The 19046-nt window shown below is 50.7% G+C and overlaps 1 protein-coding gene across 1 annotated transcript in view; it reads right to left on the bottom strand.

Annotated features, from left to right (window-relative positions):
- The window catches only part of GLTSCR1 (glioma tumor suppressor candidate region gene 1), a 63747-nt gene extending 44796 nt beyond the window's left edge, over positions 1–18951 (bottom strand). Inside the window, exon 1 of the mRNA XM_012733492.1 lies at positions 18903–18951. The gene's annotated coding sequence lies outside the window, so the exon portion shown is untranslated. The remainder of the gene's footprint in view (positions 1–18902) is intronic.
- Positions 18952–19046: the final 95 nt, after the last annotated feature.

The following is a 19046-nucleotide window of genomic DNA, read 5'->3' as shown; positions in this document are numbered from 1 at the left end:
GAGAGGTCTGCTGCGCCATGTGGTCACCTCCGGGGCAGGCGGGAATCGAACTCATGCGGAAGCAGCTTTAGATTCTCAGTGCTGTGCTTTAACCCGCTGAGCCACCAGGGAGGGCCCAATAAATCTTTTTTAAAAGGAAAACACAAAACTACAAATGTGAAATGTGCTGAGTTGGAAGGATTTCCTGTATATAAAGTGTTGATTTCAGAAGCATGAATACCTTTATACTGTACCATAACAAATCAAACAAAAACACTTAGAAATCTTTATCCTTAAAAAAAAAAAAAAAAAAGCAGAAATACATACACATGGAAAATCAGACCTAAGGGAGAACCCACCCACAACCCCATATTCAGTGGTGCCCCAGGAGGGGAAGTTCATAAGAGGTAAGATCCAGGTATGCTACTAAGTCGGGAGGTTAAAAAAAAAGCTGGCGTTCCCCCATACAGAATTCCAACTACAGATTTCCAGTTCTGGTGTCTGTCCCTTCTACCTCATCCCTTCTTGCCCTTCTAAGACTACAGCCTTGCACAATTCATCTTCCCCAAATGCTGGTCAGAAGCAACTGCCTCCTCCCTGGGCAGGAAAAGAACAACACTCAACATTCTGATTCATCCACTCAACACGTATTTAGTGAGTACCTGTATGCCCCCGTTCTAGGGAGACCATTCATGTAACTAAAGTCTCACAAAAGGAGCAAACCATGTAAACCAGATCTTCACTGGAATACTGGCTGGTGGTAAGTGGCTGGGAGATGATAATCAGATCAGAGCATGATAATCAGATCAGGGTTTCCATCTTCAGATAGGGAGATCAACATGCATGACAATGCAGCGGAGACCGGTATGAAGTGAGCGAGCTTAGCAACTGTGTGAGGGAGCAGTATGTGCAAAGGCCCTGAGGTAGGTATGTGCCTAGGTTGGCTCCTAGATTGTTAGGTTGGTGGCGGGCATGCGAAGAAATATCAGAGAGGTGTAGGAGTGGGGAGGGGAGGTGAGTGGATTTGCTCTGAGTGTTCTAACCTTCAGTAATGCTTCAATCCTTCCCATATGCAGCAAACACTCAAATTCAGAAGCCTATTTAAATGAGGTCAGGGGCCAGGAGAGGTAATGCCCACACATGCATGCACAGGAGTACCCAATGTGGTAGAGTCTTCCATGGGGCCTATGCTGTTTCCCCAGCAGAGGAGTTGGGGCGGCGGGGTTGTTGCCCAGAGGTTATTTAGGGGGTTCTTAGTCTTTGGTTTAGAGAAGTGCATAGCACCCGCTTTGACAAAAGGTAAAAACACTGTTTATCTCTCTGTGCGCACCCACCAATCTGCCCCCTTGCTCTGTCACTTGTTGCTGAAATATAAAACAATAAATATCATCCATCTCAAAAAGAAACCCAATAAACCCATCCCACACTGAAATTACCCTAAATTCAACATGGATTTAGCGCTCAGCATCAGAGTTGAGCCTCGCTGACCTGAAACACTCAGAACACTCATGTGAGCCTATGCTTGGGGCAAAGCATGGAACACAACAGACTCTTATACTAAAGCTTCAGTTGAACTGGTTTACTGACAACTGTGCTGACAGCAAAGAACCTGCACTCTCGTGGGCTCTCCTCACTCAGGTACACAGGCGAGCACATGCTGGATTAAGGATGGTAAAGCAGGGATGGAAATGCTGCTGGCTGGTGGGTACCCACGACTGTAGCCTCACGGGAGGAGGAGAACCTGAGCAGTATGCGGCCCGCCACCTGGCGATCGCACGATGGGGAGGCTAACCGGGAGCTGTCCAGCACCAACAGAGCCCAGTCCGGAAAATGACCCGCCCAGGAAAAGATCACAATGCACAATGCAGCCTATGATTTCTACAGCTTTCCCACCACCTTAAAGTTGAAAAATTGTTATGTCAAACCATTCTATATCTGGGACCATCTGTACTATGTATTTGCCAAGATGTCATTTACATGTCTTTGATTTATAGCTACATTTAATTTATATGCATTTAATTTAGTTATTAAATAAAAACTTAATGTACCTTATAAATTATAGTTATACTTGTTAAAATAGCATTGTTATATGTGGAATTTTTTATGCAGAGGTTATAAAATATTGAGACAAAATAAAATGTAACATGCACATGTTTCTATGTATAGTCACATACAAAATGAATATAAATAGATGGTGGATCAGCAGTTGCTAAGTGCTGAAGACAACTTATAAGTAAGGGGGGGGGAACCTCCCTGACCTAGAGCCTTACTAGTGGTGCAGGGTTAAAGTCTCAGTACTAATGAAGCTACCAACAGCCACTGCGGCACAATTTCCATCCCTGGGCAGGGAGTGACCACTGGGCGCAGTGGACCTCTTCTGTCTCCCGCTGCTCCCCTCAGCAGTGTGTTTCGGTATTCACCTGCTCTGCTCTCCACTCTGTCTCTCCTGACTCTTCTCACCTCCCTGTACCTCTGGCCTACATCCCGGTTCTAGTATTATTAGTAAATAAAAATCTTTCCCAAAAAATCTCCCTCAATCTGACCATGTATGGGGCCCAGTGTCTCCCAGATGCCCATGACCCTGCACTGGCCCCATCACAAATGTCCTGTCTCCAGGCAGGACCCCCCAGTCCATCACCACACTCCCCCTTCCTCTCTCATGCTAGAGTCTGCCCCACACAGACTCCCGGTTCCAGAAGGCTCACAGCCCGCTGCTGGCTCTCGGATCCCATCCACGTGAGCCTCAGCCGTTCACTCAGAGTCGCCCAGTGGTGAGTGAAGAAGCTGAGTAGTAAACACAATCTAGAGGTTGCCAAGCAGTTGCAACAAGCAACGTGGGATGGGTAAGGGGGGAGATGGAATTTATATCTGTAAAGGTCTCTCTCTAATCCTTTATGCAAACCCCCTTGAGGTGAGATTGTTCTAAAATGTGGTTTGTTTGTTTGTTTTTAAAAGACCCTGCAAGGCAACGAGGTGGGCAGATGCCTGTAATACACACCTGGCAGGCTCTGAGGTGTGTGAAACCAAACACGAACATTCCAGCAGCCAGACCCACCAATCCGCACTTGCAGCACCATAAAGACTATAAATAACCTGGCTTCAGGTCAGGTCTTGCTGCCCGAGTCATGACGGGTAAGTTGTCATTATCATTGTGGATGTTGGTGGGGTTACTTTGATAGTGTCTTACTGGCTGGCTGTTCCAGCAGAGGAAGAGTCTCTGTGTGCAAGCTCCCCAAAGGTACAGAACAGGGAAGACCATGAACTCTGGGTCACACAAACTGGGGCTTCCAATCCCAGCTCTGCAGTTTTATGACCCAGAGCAAATGACCTCATTTCTCAGGGGTCTGAACACTTGGTGGGGATGAGGAGGAATCTGGCAGCTGCCCCCGGGCCCTTAAATGAGTAATAATGTTGGCAATTAAAACGGCAGCAGTAATATTAGAAGGTAACCGTTACCGAGTCTTACAAGGTGACGAGCCCCCTGCCCCCTTTATCTCCTGGACTGAACCCCCATCTTGCCTCTGGGAGACGGCTTCTGTTGTTACTGCTCCCCTTTTAACAGGGGTCTGGAGTAGCTTGCCTGGGGATGCAGGACACTGGGGCTCTGAGCCCTAGATGATCTGACACAAGCCTTAAACAATGTCCATACTTGGATCCAGTCAGCTCTGGGTCAGGTTGACCGGTTCCCAATGCTGATCCCTCCCACCCAGTGCCTTCTGCCAAAATCCTCCCAAACAAACCCTGCCAGAAAAGTGCTAGAATTTTACTCCCCATCTACACCCCAAAGTGACCCACATGGATAGAGATCCCACATATGGCTTGTCTGACCCAGACAATTGGCCCAGCTGATGCAGCAGCTTATTATACCACCCAGGATAAGCTACGGTCTCCTCAGTGTCATCTTGCCTCTCCTTCTGAAACCTGGAACCTTCCCTGTCTTCAGAGGTGGCTCCTGAAGCTGCCTGGGCCTCGAGGACAGAGCTTTTTAAGCAGCAAGATGGGCTTTTTGTCGCCAAAGTCTCTAGAATCTAGCACAGGCCTGGCACTGAGCAGCCACTCAATAAATCCTGGCTGCTGTTTGCAAGAGGTAAGAACAGAATGGCCTCTCTGGAATGCCTTTTTGGCAGGGTCTACCAAGATCTAAATGCATACTTCCCTATGCTTTAGCAATTCCTCTTCCAGGAATCTGGCCAGTAGAAACCCTCCTGCACAAGGATGTAAGATATGGATACAAAAATGGCAGGTGGGGTCGCTTCTCCAGCTCACAGCCTCCTTGGCTCCCAGCTCACTCAGCAGAGTGGGAACTCTAGAACAACAAAGAGGTGGTGTGAACAGCTAATAGTGGAGATAAGACAAAATGCTAAAATGCTCAATTAATCTCAAGGAGGCAGGAAATGAGGAAAAAAGAACATCAGAGATAAAGAGAAAACAAGTAGCAAGATGGGAGATTTCAACCTCGCCACATGGATAATGACAGCAAACATCAATGGTATAAACTGGAGTTGTCACTCAGCAGCCTCAAGCTGGGCACTTGAAATCAGCTGAGATGTGCTGTGAGTGTGAAAATACACACCAGGTTCTGAAAACTTAGGGTGGAAAAAAGGCTTGTCAACAACTGCTGACAAGGACGTGATGAAATTGGAATCTTGGTGCATTGTTGATGGGAATGGGAAATGAAGCTGCTTTTGTGGGAATAAATGGATCTGTGGAAACTTAACAAAGAATGACCCTCTGATCCAACAATTCCACTCCTAGGTATATACCCAAAAGGACTGAAAGCAGGGACTCAGACAGATACATATACCCTGATGTCCATTTGACCAACATTTACGAAAATGGAGAATCACAAAATGGGGTATATCCAGACTGTGCAGTATCATTCAGCCTTAAAAAGGAAGGAAATGCAGGCCCTCCCTGGTGGTGCATGGGGTTAAAGCACTGCACTAAGAAGCTAAAGCCACTTCCGCATGAGTTCGATCCCCGCCTGCCCAGGAGGTGATCCACATGGCGTGGCAGACCTCTCCTTGCCCACCCACTGCTCCCCTCAGCAGTGTACTTCATCTATCTGCCTGTTCTGCTCCCTGCTCTCTGTGTGGTGAATCCTCTCACCATCCCTGCACCTCTGGCCTGTACCCAGTTCTGTATCCATAATAAATAAATCTTTAAAAAAAAAAAAAAAGGAAGGAAATGCTTATCTGATCTACAGCATGGATGAGCCCTGAAGATATAAGGTAAGCCAGACACAGGAGGGTACAGATTGTGAGTTCACTTATTTAGGTCCTTAGGATAGGCAAATTCTGAGAAACAGAAAGTAAAGTAAAGGTTAATAGCCAATGAGAGAGGGGAACAGAGGTGGCTTATCACTGAATAGTATAGAATTCCTGTTTGAAATGACGAGTCCATTCTGGGAATAGATATATCCCCATTATATCCATGTAAAAATGTACAACAGTGCAAATATAATGTCCTGCCATGGAATGTTGCACTTAAAAATGGTTAAAATGGTCAAGGTTACATCATGAACACTTTACCATTAATAAAGACTGTAAAAGATTAATTTCTATCTTGGGCACCTGTTGAAAGGCCCAGCATTTAGGCAGAGAACATATAATCACATGTACTAGCCTGGCTTCTTCTTACTCTAGATTAGTTCATTTAAAATCACCTAAGTAGCTAGTATTTTATTTCTTTAGGAGACAATGGTCCCCAAATTCTTCAACTCTTCAACTCAATTGTCAGACAGGATGATCAGGTTCTGTGTTATCTGCAATGACACAGACATACAGTGAGCCCTAGCAAAAGCTGACACTAATCCAAAAAGAGACCCTCTACTAGGAAGAGGTTATTATGTGTTGTATTAATCATACAGTATAAATAAATAAATATGTGACAGCACAGACCCCTCAGCTACTACAAGAATGAGGTTCTACACTGATGATGTGTATGTAAATCATTCCAACATATTCGTTCAATTTTAAAAGGAAGGCATAGAAAATTCCATGTCCAAGACGCATACTTGATAAGTAAGTTCACACCCCAAAACCCGGCACAGCGCTCCCAGATGGAGGGGGGAGACAGAAGAAAGACCTCTATCATAATTAACAAAGTCCTGCTCTGAAGTCAGTAACCCCAAAATCTAGCCAAGAACAAAAGAACTGTGTGTTAGCTTCAGCATTCAACTTCTCCATTCCATCTGCAGAACTCACTTTACACCTCATTTCTCAAATGTCTTCCCCCAAACCCACCCTACCTCCAACAGGGACAGGCTCATCTGGGAGCTTGTTAGAAATGCAGGGTCCCGGGGCTGAGCCCAGACCTACTGAGTGGAAACCCACATCTGAACCAGCTCCCTGAGGAGCTCATGTGCACATCGTAAGTTGAGACAGTGCTGATCTGCAGCCCGACCTGGCTGCAGCAGTAGGTGCAGGCTAATGGCTGGTGAGTGACAATAACAGCACCCGACACAGGAAGAGCCAGCAGCATTTGCAAAGAGCTTATTATCTGCCAATTACCAGAGCTGTGTTATCTCAATCAAACGCCACCACAATCCCACCAGGGGCATTTTCTAGAACTATGATCCCATATTTGCAATTTCAACCTCTAAAAATCACCCTCCCCTCCCCATCAAGGGGGTGGGGATGGGGGAAAAGCTGACTTGTAAGGACTAACCTTCTATGTCCCCTTCAGCATCAACAATCACAGATGTATCAGTAGCAGGAATATTATTTGCTGCAGAAATCTTAGCTTATTCGGGGATGGGAATCACCACCGCCGTCTTGCTGAGATGTGTCCCCTCACCCTGAGCCACCCAGTATATGCTCCTAATTTCAAAACACCTACAATGCTGGCTCCTACGATAAATGCAGCACTTTCACTGACACGGACATCATCTGCTTGACCTTCCAGAGGAAGCTGATAGGGAATCAGGCTGAAAGAGGTGGGGATCCCTGCTCTAAGTCCTATAGCTGGTTCCAAGTGAGGCTGCTCACAAGGCCTGACCCTGCACCCAGGCCCAGGTCCTGCTGGCTCACCAAGCCCACGGCCAGGATGGCTCCCAAGTTCACAATCACTGGGAGAGTAAAAAGGGAAAGAGGAGGGAGGAACAGCCCCTGGTGAGCCTGGGCTCCCTATCCCTCCAATCACAGCAAAATCCAAGCTGAACTGTGGTGTCAAAGGGGTGGAGGGTTCAGCTCCCCTCATTGTAGGTTTGGTCTTCAATAAGGAAACAGGCAGGTATTATGGCTAAGTGCCTGGGCTCTGGGGGTCAGCTAGCCCTGGGGAAACCCCACTCTGCCCTTCAGCAGCATAACTGTGCCCAAGACAATTAACCACTCTGTGCCTCCTTTTCCTCATCCTTAAAATGGGGGTGTTCCCCCGTATCTACCTCCAAAGGTCCTACAGGGAGTAAATGAGTCAGTACTTGTAAAGGGTCTAGACCAGAGCCTGGGGCCATGTTGGCTGTTATTATCGTTGCTATAGTCACTCACAATCTGAGGAAAAACTCTTGAGAGTCATACCAACCCCACCCCCACCCCAAAGCTTGGCCAAAAGTTGGGATGTTGAGCCAAGTATGCATTTCTCTGGGGGAAAGGTCTGTGGCCTCTAGAGCAGATTCCCAAAAGGACCTGAGACCTCCTTCCCCCCAATTAAGAACTACCACAGGCTCTTCAGACCTTGGCCTGCAGAAGATAAAAGGCACCTCTCCCAACAGGGATGGGACTGCCAAAACTCCCCCTCCCCCACCAGCTGGCAGCAAGGCAGGCCAGGCGTCCCTCCCCCCTTCCCCCCTTCCAAGCAGGTCTGTGCTGGTCTCCAGAGCTCCAACTGCCTTCACACTCCCTCCTCCTCCTCCCCTCCATACTTGTAGGAAACTACACAGAGCCCAATCCAGTCACTCCTGCCTCTTCTAGAGCCTTCTTTCTCTTTTGCTAAGCCTGCTCAGATCCTAAAAAACCCACCCAAGGTGCTGCTCTGCTCATAATCTGAGAAAGGTCACTTGGGGCCTCATGACAGGTTTATTCCCAGGAAAGTGTTGGATGACTCCCTGCAGGGAAGTCAACCCCATGAAGGGGAGGAAGCTGGCCAGGGTGATTAGGGAAGGCTTCCCTGAGAAGGGGAAATGGAAGTGAGGCCTGACAGATGAGAAGGAGCTAAGGGAAATCAGTGCAAGGAGCAGGTACAGCTGGGGCAAAGATGGGCTGACAGGAAGGTGCCTGGTAAAGTGGTAGGCACAAGGTCAGGTCAGGTCACCAGACCGGTGGGGCTTCCCAAGGGGACAGGAGGGAACAGACTTACTGAGGGCATCAGGGGGCTGCAGAGGTTGCAAGGAATTTTTTTTTTTAACTTCTGCCTTCCTCCCTTCCATCCACCCATCCATCCATCCGTGCATTCATCAACCATCTATTCATCCATCCACCTCACTCATCCATTCATCATGGATTCAGCCACCCACCCACCCACCCACTGTTCGTGGCTACCAGTGACCCTCCCTGCCAGCCAGCCAGTCGGCTTTTCCGCTTCTCTCAAGACTCCTCACCATCAGCCCAGGAAACCCAACCTTGAGTCCATTTAAACTAAGACTTTTCTGGAAAACCCTCCTTCCCCATTTCGCTGATTGCTGAACACACTTGATCCTGATCCTCCTCCCTCTCTCTCTTTGTTTCAGACAAAGAAGCTTCTGGCACTACCAAACAAGCAGCCACCTAGCTTGGTTCTCTATCCTCCCCAGCACTGGAGTTCAGTTCTCACTCAGGGCCACAGCCTCTCATTCCTGAACCCTAAAGTCATTCATTCATTCTCCATCTTTCTCCTCTCTGCACTACTGCACCAGCCCAGACAGGGCTTGACTCTCTGGGGTCTGTGTCCTCTAAACACTGATACCAAAAAACAGCACTTGCATCTGCCCACCGCTCAGGCCAATGACCCTGGATTATCCTGACTCCTTTCTCTTACCTTCCAACAACAAAATCAAAGCATTGTCGCCAATGTACCAACTCCTTCCTCCCCAATAAAGCTTCAAAGGGCTTTTGGGCAAAGCATCCTAGGTTTCCCTCTACTGGGAATGGCTTTGGGTTCAAAAACTGCTCCCAGAAGCCCTCTCCTCCAGGAAGCCTGCCCTGATGCCCCAACACACCCTAGAAGCAAAGCCTCTGCCAGGCTTCCATGAGCTTGGCTGGCATTTCTAAGATCCTGCAGGGGACTGGGTATGTTCTTAGAGCATCTCTCATCCCCCACCCCTTACGGCAGAGCTCTGAGGGCAGGCACAGAAGGCACTGTGTGGTTCTGGATTAAAAGCCCTGATGGGTCAGCAACCAGCTGTATGACCTTGGACCAGTCATTTCCCCTCTTGCTGCCTCTGTAACACAGAGATGGTGACAATCCAAGGGTCTGGCCCTGGGTAGAATTCTAAGTGAACTGTGACGACTGAAGCCCCTAAACCACACACCATCGCCAGAAGCAACAGCCAAGACAGACAAGTAGCCACAGGGGTGGGAGGACAGGAAAGCATGATGCTGGGCAAAAAAGAAACAGCAGAAGCAGAGCAGGGTCCTCTACGGAGAAGTCAGCATCCACACACAGACAACTGGCCAGAGCACAGATCTCAGACACACATCAAATACGTGAGCAAGAGGAAGCGCATGGGAAGAAAAGAGATTTTTATACAAATAAAGAAGCAAATAAAGAAATGTGTGTGCATATGTATGTTATAAAGGTTCCTATTCCTGTTAGAATGTCACATTACTATATAACATGTAGCATTTCTTTGAGTTCAAGAAAACGTTGATCTTGTTATAGCCTCTGACCGCGGATTCTTTAGCCCCCAGAAACTGGCTCAGGGTCCCCTGTGACAAATGCTAACATGGCTCCCTATTTCTTAAAGGTCTGAAAGAGAACACGGAACAGAGGAGGGGAGGGGGGAGGCTGGGGAAGGGCAAAGGCCTGAACACTGGAGGGAATTTCATTCATCCAGCTGACAAAGAAAAACTGCCCTTCAAGAAACAGTTTTGAGACTTGTGTGCAAACCATGGACAGCCCAGAAGGCCACAGAAGTCAGAAAACAAGGATGGAGGTGGGCCTTTCCCGCCTTTTTATCAACTTCAAAACACATTTCCCCCATTTTCCTATCTCTGGAAAGGAAGCACATCTTAAAACTGACAGCCCTGTAGATTTGACCAGCTACAATGTATCTGGCTTTTACCCCCAGCTGAACGGTGGGGGCCAGCCCCTGAACTCCATCAAGCCTCAGTTTCCCCACTAAGCAGTGGGCAGCCAACAGGGGTGATCTCCCACACAGGTTACCATTTCCTCTCTGAGGAGCATTGGGAGAGAGTCCAGGTTACAGGTGAGGCTTCTAGGGCAAGAGGGCAGGATGGGCCAGTTCACGGGACAAGGGTCAAGTGCAGTGGGAAGACCTGTCCTGCTGGTCCATGGCTGCCTGTTCTGGGCAAGGGGCCCGCAAGAGGAGCTTCGCTGCTGCAGTCAGACCCACCCGCTCTGGGAGAGGTGCACGTACTGAGCAAAAGAACAGCTCAGAGACAGGGCTTGAAGGAAAGGCCAAAGGAGCAGATGAGGGCAGCTGAGTCTGGCTGGGCTCAGGGGATTCTCAGGACACACGTCTGAGTGGGGCCTTGGGGAGGCATTTTTAACAAACACCACTGGTAAATGGGAAGCAGGTAGAGCACATTTTTTGAGAAACAGAATAGGTACTCCAAACCCTGGCACTCTGCTCCCCAATCCCCACCCCTGTGACATGTCCATCAGTCAGTCAGTCAGTCAGTCAGTCAGTCAGTCAGTCAGTCAGTCAGTCAGTCAGTCAACAAGTACAGATAGAACTGCTGTTCCCAAAGAGCTGAGAACAAGGAGCACATCATTCCTCTCCTTCTGAAGTTTAGTCAAGCAAGAAAGCCAGGCTTGAACAAAAGATCAAGGGAGACCTATGATCTCCCCATGGGGCTGCAAGACGGTGAAGAGGGAGGCAGTCCCTAGACCAGGGGCTGGAGAGCTGGAAAAGGGATGAAGAACAGGGGCCTAAGGATGATGAGACTTTGAGGACAGGGAGGAGGAGGTAGATTTCTCATTCCTGACATAAAGGTAAAACCTCCCACCACTCTGTCTGATGATTCAAAGGAAAGCCCTCTGAGCCTCTCAACACGGCTGGATCTCAAAAAACAATGCTGCCAGAGATGCCTGGTCCCGTGGCCAGCACATGTGGGAGACCAAGACCAGGAAACACATGGAAGGGAGATGCCAGTCCACAGCATCACAAGCAGCCAGGGCTGCTTCTGGGAGCAGGTGTCAGGTGTCGGCTGGTTAGGAGGTGCAGGAACCATTTGGGTCTTGACAGGGGTGCAGGCTCCACAGTGCCCAGGTTTGCCAAGATCCCTCGAGATTCAGGCTTAAACGGGCGCCTTTGCTGCTTGTGGATTATAGCTCACGGTACACAGACGTGTGAACACAAGTTCAAGTTCATGGACACACTTTGGGGAGACACATGAGGGTAGAGTGGCTAGAGCCTGATAGGCAGGCTGACAAGCTAGCTCGGGGGCTTGGTGTTCGAGGGTGGATGAGGGGTCCTGCCCCTGTCTAGCTGGACAGGAGAGAGGTGACAGTCCAGCAAAGTGTCTGAGTACCTGCCTGCCCAGTACCACCAGTGGAGGAGAGAGAGCAGCACTCTCTGGAAAGGGACCCTAGGAGCTCCAATCCATGGGTGTCCTGGGGAGAGTGACCAGTCTTGGCCTCCAGGCTACAGCGCCCCTTCCCCGCCCAATTCCAAGGGTCATTAATGAGGGTCACACAGGCACAGACAGGCATCGCCACACACACTCTCTTCCCAAGCTGCCAGGCTGGGACACAGGTGGCTGGGGGGCAGGGGGGTGTCACCCAAAAGTCAGCAATCCACTCCAGTCCCTTCAAGTACAAGAAGTACTTTAAAGGGAAAGTACAGAGGGATGGGAGAGGGGTGATAAAGGTAGCCCAGCCTGACTGGGGGCTCCAAGAGTGTCCACCCTTCCTCTGATTCTTAACTCTAGGAAGAGAATTTGGTTATACCCCTGGGAGTACACACAGAAGAAATAACTAACAGCCAAACAATAGGAGTGTTCCCTTCCGCTGGCCACTCTGGAGCAGGCACTTGCCAAACCCTTTTCCACACAGGCCCTTATTTAACTGGGGGAAGAAACATCTATTATTACTCCTGTGCTTAACCTGCTCTTAGAGAAGGGAAGTGGATGGTCCCAATGTAACAAGGCGAGAAGGGGCAGGTGGCTCAGTCACCCCTCACCTCCAGGGTCAATCTGTCCATCCCCCTTCTATGGACCAATCATCTCCTTCTTTACTTCTGCACTGGAAGGGCATGAGGGAGGTGACAGTCCAGCAAACTGTCACCTCCATGCCACCCAGCCAAACCCTCAGCATGCACAGCCTGCAGTGGCCAAGACAGGGGACCCACCCACTCCCCCAAAGGTAACACAATGAAAGGACCTGGCCAGAGCCTTGCTGCTTCACCCTCCCCCCCTCGCCCCCCCCCAAGAGATAGGCTCCATGGGCTTCCTGGTAGTGGTGAAGTAGTCTCGATCCCCCAAATCTGAACAGCATGGATACTAACAATGTAGTTGAAATTGTATGGTGTCTGGTATTGACTTTAAAATACTCTAGGAAAAAAAAAAGCAAAACTGAAATTGCACAGTAAGAGGGGGGAGGGTGAGACAAAAAAAGAAGAGCAGAAAATTGTCAAAGCCCAGGACAGGGACATGGGGGTTGATTACGCTATTCTCTCATCTCTTCGTGTCTGCTTCAAATTTCCATGAGAAAAAGGGGAAACAATAATAATCAGTAAGATGAACCTTCACCATGCACCCTCCATATCTTAAAAGCCTTTAGAATCTTTATTCATTTAAGCCTCACAATGACCCCTGAGGTAAGTTCTTTCACAGATAAAGAAACTAAGGTCCAGAGGTGTGGACCTCCAGCTGTTTAAAATAGCATTGACTGCCTACAGCTGAAAAGGGGAAGATATAAAATCTTGGGTGACTGATCCCTTCTTCATTATCATCATCCATAGGTGTTCTCCACTGAACCTCCTTAGGCCCGCCTGAGAGGGTGTCCTGTCATTCTCATTCCTCCGGTTAAGGAAACTGAGGCACAGAGCAGGGAAGCCCTGTCCTGGGTCACGCCACCTAGGCAAGGCCACTGTGACTTGCTCTGTGCCCTCTGCTTCTGGTCTCTCAGCTTAGAATGCCAACATTGTTCCCTGTGTGCCTTTTGGGAAAACAAAGGGGACCTTTCAGAGTGTAGAAGTCAGCATGGGTTCCATGGGAGAATAGTAACCATAGTGAAAATAACAGCAACCTCAGGGGATAGTTCCTGAAAGTACACTGCATGCCGGGCAGGAGACAGCATCGCCTCATCTGACCATCACTTGGGAGACGCTTCCAGGGGTCTCATCATGGCCCATTTTACCAGCAAAGAAACTGAGACCCAGAAAAGAGATCATGTGCTCAGGGACACGTGGCAATAAATGGAACAGTCAGCATTCCCACCCATGTTAACCAGTGAGTGGGCTTACAACCCAGAATTAGGGCACTCCTGTCCCCAGGAGAATGAGCTACCAAAGAACAGTAAGACTGGTACTGACAGCCTCTGCATTTTGTGGATGTTAAAGAACACCTCACTAGAACCTTCCAAAATGAGGTTCTGAGGTGAATTCATTTAACAGGAAAACTGAGGACCATAGCAAGCAGGTCTAGAGCCTGGATTCAAATCAATAGACTGTTGGCTTCCAGAACCCAGGCTGTTGTGTGGTGCTGTATGATGCCAGCCACAATGCTAGGAAAAATAGTGCTAGTCATAGAGGTAAGACATGGAGACAGAGATTGGGTGAATTCAACAAGAGAAGGATTGCCTTCAAGAGAGCATTACAAGAATGCCTCCTTAAAAAGATCAAGAGACTAATCCAGCAATTCCTCTTCCCAGGAGCTTATCCACAGGCATATCTATTTCCAAATAACACATGTCACCTTTTAGTTCTGCAGGTAGAAATATCTGGGATATATTCACATCCATGTAAGCTACAGAAACACAGCTTTGCCCACACTGCGGAATACCACACAGGCAAGAACAAGGTGCAGGAAACCCTCATGTATAGTGCTCTCCCAGGGTATGCAGCGAAAGAAGCAAGGTGCAAGAAAATGAGAAGAACACACTATCATCCGTGCAAAATAAGTATGTTTAAAGGTAGACACATGTCTCTCAAAGTGTGTGCATGGAAGAGCAGCGGTGAGGAGCTAGCCCTGTGAGGCCGGCTGGGGGACCAAGAACATCAGGGTGGCCAAAGGGTGAGATGTTCCGAGTGTTCTGAAATTGTCTCATGTGCCTGTATCCCCTAAAAATAAAAGAGGAAAAAGAAGTTGCTTCTTCCTGATGCCTTTTCAGACCACCCAGGCAGAATCAGTCAAATTCCCTAGCGGCTATTCTAGCCCTAAAGTCGACATTTCTCTGTCCTCCTATTGGGGGGTTGTGGGGTGTCTCAACATCAGAAGGAAGCCCCAGGGTGCTGGCACACAGTAGGTCTTCAAGAAGTTTAACTGGGAACAATTAAAGAAACAAAGGCATCCTCTCGTGCCAATAGCTCCCCCTCCACAAACTTGTACACAAAACTAATTGTCACCAAACTAGAATGCCTTGGAAATATTCTCTCCTTGGGGGAACTTGCTTGTCACAGACACAAAGGCTGCAGTCAACGGGGACAGGGCTCTGACGGTGGTACCCTAGGCAGAAGAGAATCCTGAGGAAGGAATGAGAAGGCAATCCTTGGGGACAACTCAACCAAACATTTCCCCAGGGGTATCGCTAGTATGACAGATCTGAGGCTACAGAGCCAACACAGGCAGGCCCTGTACCCTTAGGGGGAAGAGGGCAAATTCTGATAGGAAAGGGAGAAGGATTGGGGGGCAATTCATTCTGAGGGTGGTTGTGTAACAGGTACAGGTTTCATGGACTCCGCCCCCACTCCAGATGCTGGAACTCCAAATCCCATCAGTACCAAGAAGAAGCATGCCGGGACGTGAGGGCGGAGCTGAGCAGCCAGGTTGGGATAAAACCGGACGTGTGGGCTGGGGGGGGGGACCTGGTGGTTCACAGCTGATCGTTTTGGCTCTCAATTGGTTTTCAGTGTGCTGGTGGAGTCCAAGTCAGCAGAACTGGTAGGACATCCCAGTTAACCTATGTTTCTCTACCTCTTTCCCTGGGTTATTCCTTTACCTTTCTCCTTATAAATAAATCCATTATTTAACCTTTTGAGTGTGTCCATAATACGAATGAATCGTAAGCGCAAGGGTGAAGACCCACAGACAGGCAACCCAATTCACACTGGGGTACCCTATAACAGTTGGAGGGGGCATGTCTGATCTCAGTAGAAGGAGGGTGCTTGGTGTGGGGGAGGGGGAAGACCCCTAAGAAATCAGGGTAAGATCATCATGCCCTCCACCCCTCTCCCCTGCAGGGGCAGGAGGGGGTAAGAAGGCAGCCCCTTGCTGCTTTCCCAGCCCAGGCTGGCTGAAAAGGAATGCCTGCTTTCCTGTTTCCAATTAACTCCCCCCCCCCCCCAGGCAGCCCTCTGCATTCTTGAGAGCAGGAGTCAAGAGAGAGCTGGGGAGCTGGGAAGCTGGGAAGGCTGGCAGGAAGTCTGCTGATGGCTGGACCTGAGGCTAAAAGGTGGCCCCCAGGAAGAGGAAAACCCCACATCACCTCTGGACAGGCCCCAAGGCCTGGTGTTGACCCAGTAGGTCCTTCCATAGTGTCTTGGAGGGGCAGGGGAGAAGCCCCCCACTTCCTGAGGGAAGACTGGAGAAGGCCCCAGAGGCCTCTGGGAAGGAAGTCAGCAGGGAGGGGGCGGGGCCTGGGCCTGTCCCTCTAGGGCCTTACTCATGCTTCCCCTTCAAACAAATCAGTTCCTACTTTCAGGAAAACAGTAAAGAAAAACTTGTGTGTCCCCTCCTGCCTCTCCTCCTGGCCCCCCACCCAGGTATTATTATGACCTATTCCTCTCATCACAGGAAGGCACAGAAAGGACATCTGGGGGAGGGGGAGCTGGAGGAAGAGGGGTCTCCACAGTTCTGCTGGTAAATATGAGGCTCGCTGCATGCTCCCAAGTCCCTGCAGTGTAAGTTGTAGTCCCATCTCAGCCAAGGAACAAGCTTCCCTGGACTCAGTTCCCTTTTCTGTAAAATGGCAAGATCACCTATCTCAGCTAACTTCCTGGAAGAACTGCCCCCAAAAGACCATCTCCACCAGTACCCATCCCATGTTTACTCAGTATCAATAAGCACCAAAGAAGTAGTAGTGTCCCAGTTTAGAGACTTAGGGAATGGAGGGGTGGCCACAGACGCTTACTTGCAGTTTACCGATTTATAATCGGCCTCCCCAACATGCTCATGGGAAGTTTCTCCAGAGTAGATGCCTTCTGCTATTCACACTAGTCCAGCACACACCTCCCATTCCACCCCACCCTAACAGGGTGTCATAGGCCTGTCTGCTGAATAAGAAATAAAACTAACGTGTTTGAATAACACTTTCACCCACCTCAAGGTCAGTGAAGGGAACTTATCATTATACCCACCTGCAGATGAGGAAACTAAGGATGAGAAAGTTCAATGACCTGTCTTAAGATGACAGAGCAGGACAGTGGATATGATACCCAGGCCAAGGGGAGACAGGCCCTGGAGAATCACAGAGCAGGGTAATGGCTCTGGCCCCCAAACCCCAGTCTCTCCTATCAGGACTAAGTAGCAGCAAGCCAGCTCAAGGGAACAGTCAGGATATCTGTGGGGCCTGCTCCTGGGCCTGAGCCCAGACCCACCTTCTCCTGCTCCACACATCTCCAACTGTCTGCCCCAGCCTCAGGGGAAATGGCTCAGATAGCCCCTTCTAGGTTTTAACTATACTTAAGACCCAGGCCAACTGAAGTCAAAGAAGAATAAAAGAGAAGCTAGCAGTTTTGAGTTGGAGAAACTTAAGGTGGTTATGAATAAGGGTTGTGTGGTCCTGGAAGAGTCACTTAACCTCGCTGAGTCTTCATGAGACTAACAGCAAAATAGGAATAATATCATTCCCTACTTCCTCCCTCAGTTGTGACCAGTGAGTAAGGCAATTAGCAGTAGCCAAACCATGATACTTCCTGCATAGAGATGTTATTTCCTGCCTCTAGGAAAGAGGGAGTTATGGGTGAGGGTGCAAGAGGTAAACATGCCCCCAAAGTCCCACTGGATACAAGGCAATGGGAAGAGGGGTGATCCCTGACCAGTCCATCTCCCATCACCTCTGTTGGTCAAGGTTGACGGAGTCCCCCTCATGCTGCCCCAGGGATGAGGGGACAGGTGAAGAGCAGCACAGAAGGGGCTTATCCTAAATCCCAAGCCTTGTATCTTGGGTGTTTCTACAAACCACGAAAGGGAGGTGTGAGGGTAATGTAAACAGTCGGTAGATCCCTAGCTTGTTATTACACTATAGGAGGGCTGGATGACAAAAGGGGCCCCGGTCCAGACCTGAGCTTGGGCACAGACTGGAACAGCCACGGACTGGGACCTGTCACCCGGGCCTCCCCGGGAGAGCTGACACTGCGGCCTCTGACCCCACCTCCCGGGAAGTTCAGCAGCTCAGAACCACAAAGCAAAACAAAGGGGCGCGGAGAGGAAGGAGCCGCGGTGCCTTCCAATCACCGCGGGCGCCTGAGCCCAAGCCCTCCCGCAGCTCCTCACCCCGGACTGTTCTCCACTGGCCGCCGACCAAGGCCTGGGCAGCCCCTCGTCCCTTGTCTCCCCGCAGCCGCCCATGACAGGGCCCCGGGAAGTGGCCCAGAGACAGCGAGGGATGGGAAAACCAGATGGCTCCATCCCTCCTCCCTCCTCCATCCCTCCCTCCGGTGCTCGCGGCCAGGCCGCCCTCCGCAGGGGCCCGGGAAGGCCGCGGGCCCGACTCGTCCCGGCTCACCCCAGGGAAAGGGTTGCCTTTGTCTAAAGGTCACCACCCGAGCGCAGTGCCCGGGCTGGGCCTGGTGCCTCCCATTCCCAGGCCGAGGGGGTGGAGATGGGGGGCCGCCCCAAATCTTGGGAGGTGACAGGGGTAAGGCTCACCTCCCTCCTCCACCGCCTTGCCACGGGCCCCTCCAGGACCAGTCAGCTAGCAGGGGAGGGGGTCAACTCCTTTCATCGCTGGGGGGTGGGGGGACCAAGTCAACTCCTTTCATTGTTTAGGGGCGGTGAGGAGGGGGAACCCCAGTGGCCTCCTTCCACATCCATCCCTCTCCGGCTAGCCCGAGGCCCCGTTTCTCCCCGGCACCCCGGGAGGGATTTGGGGAGGGGGCGTTGGGGACGAAGGAGAGCGGAGATGAAGGTTCGCCGCCTCCGGCCAGGAAATCACCATCCGCTGCCCCATTGCCCTCTTCTTCCCCGAAAGGCGGGGAGTACGGAGAGAGGAGGGGGGCCGAAGCCGGGGGAGGGGGGTCTCCCCGCCCCTCCCCCCGTGGAACGTTAGGTCTCGTTTTTTCGCCGCTCCATTGTATCCCCGGCAGCCGGCGGGAGGGCCAGGGAGGCACCGGGCGCCGGGTTTGGGCAGGGGAGCCAGGGAAAGGGGGTCCCCGCAGGATCGGGGCAGCGGTAATGGTGGGAGAGACGCGGGGGGTGGGGGGGGCTGCTGGTGGTGGTGGGCGCCGAGCAAAAAAAGAGGCAGCGGGCGCTGCGCCCCGGTTGGGGGGCTGAGTGTGTGAGTGTCGGGGGGGTGGGTTCGGCCCCGGCTCCGGCTCCCCCCACACACACCCTCGCCGCCAACCCCCACTCCCCCCTCGCTTTTGCGCCCTGTCACAGCCCCGACTCGCAGGTAGAGAGAGTTAAGAGATTTAAAGAGAAATTGCTACATTGTGAGAAACTCACCCTGATGTTTGAGCAGCCGTCGGCGCGGGGTCTCCGAGACGGCCCCGCACGGGCTGCAAAGGGAGGACCCAGAAGGGGCCGACCGGCCGGGCCGGTCAGCGCACTGCCTGATCGCATGGCGGCCGCCCGGCAGCCTCCGCCAGG

Source organism: Condylura cristata, unplaced genomic scaffold (genome assembly GCF_000260355.1).
Source record: "Condylura cristata isolate star-nosed mole 26May11 unplaced genomic scaffold, ConCri1.0 scaffold00041, whole genome shotgun sequence".
Taxonomy (NCBI): domain Eukaryota; kingdom Metazoa; phylum Chordata; class Mammalia; order Eulipotyphla; family Talpidae; genus Condylura; species Condylura cristata.
This window is presented reverse-complemented; position numbering and strand designations above follow the sequence as displayed.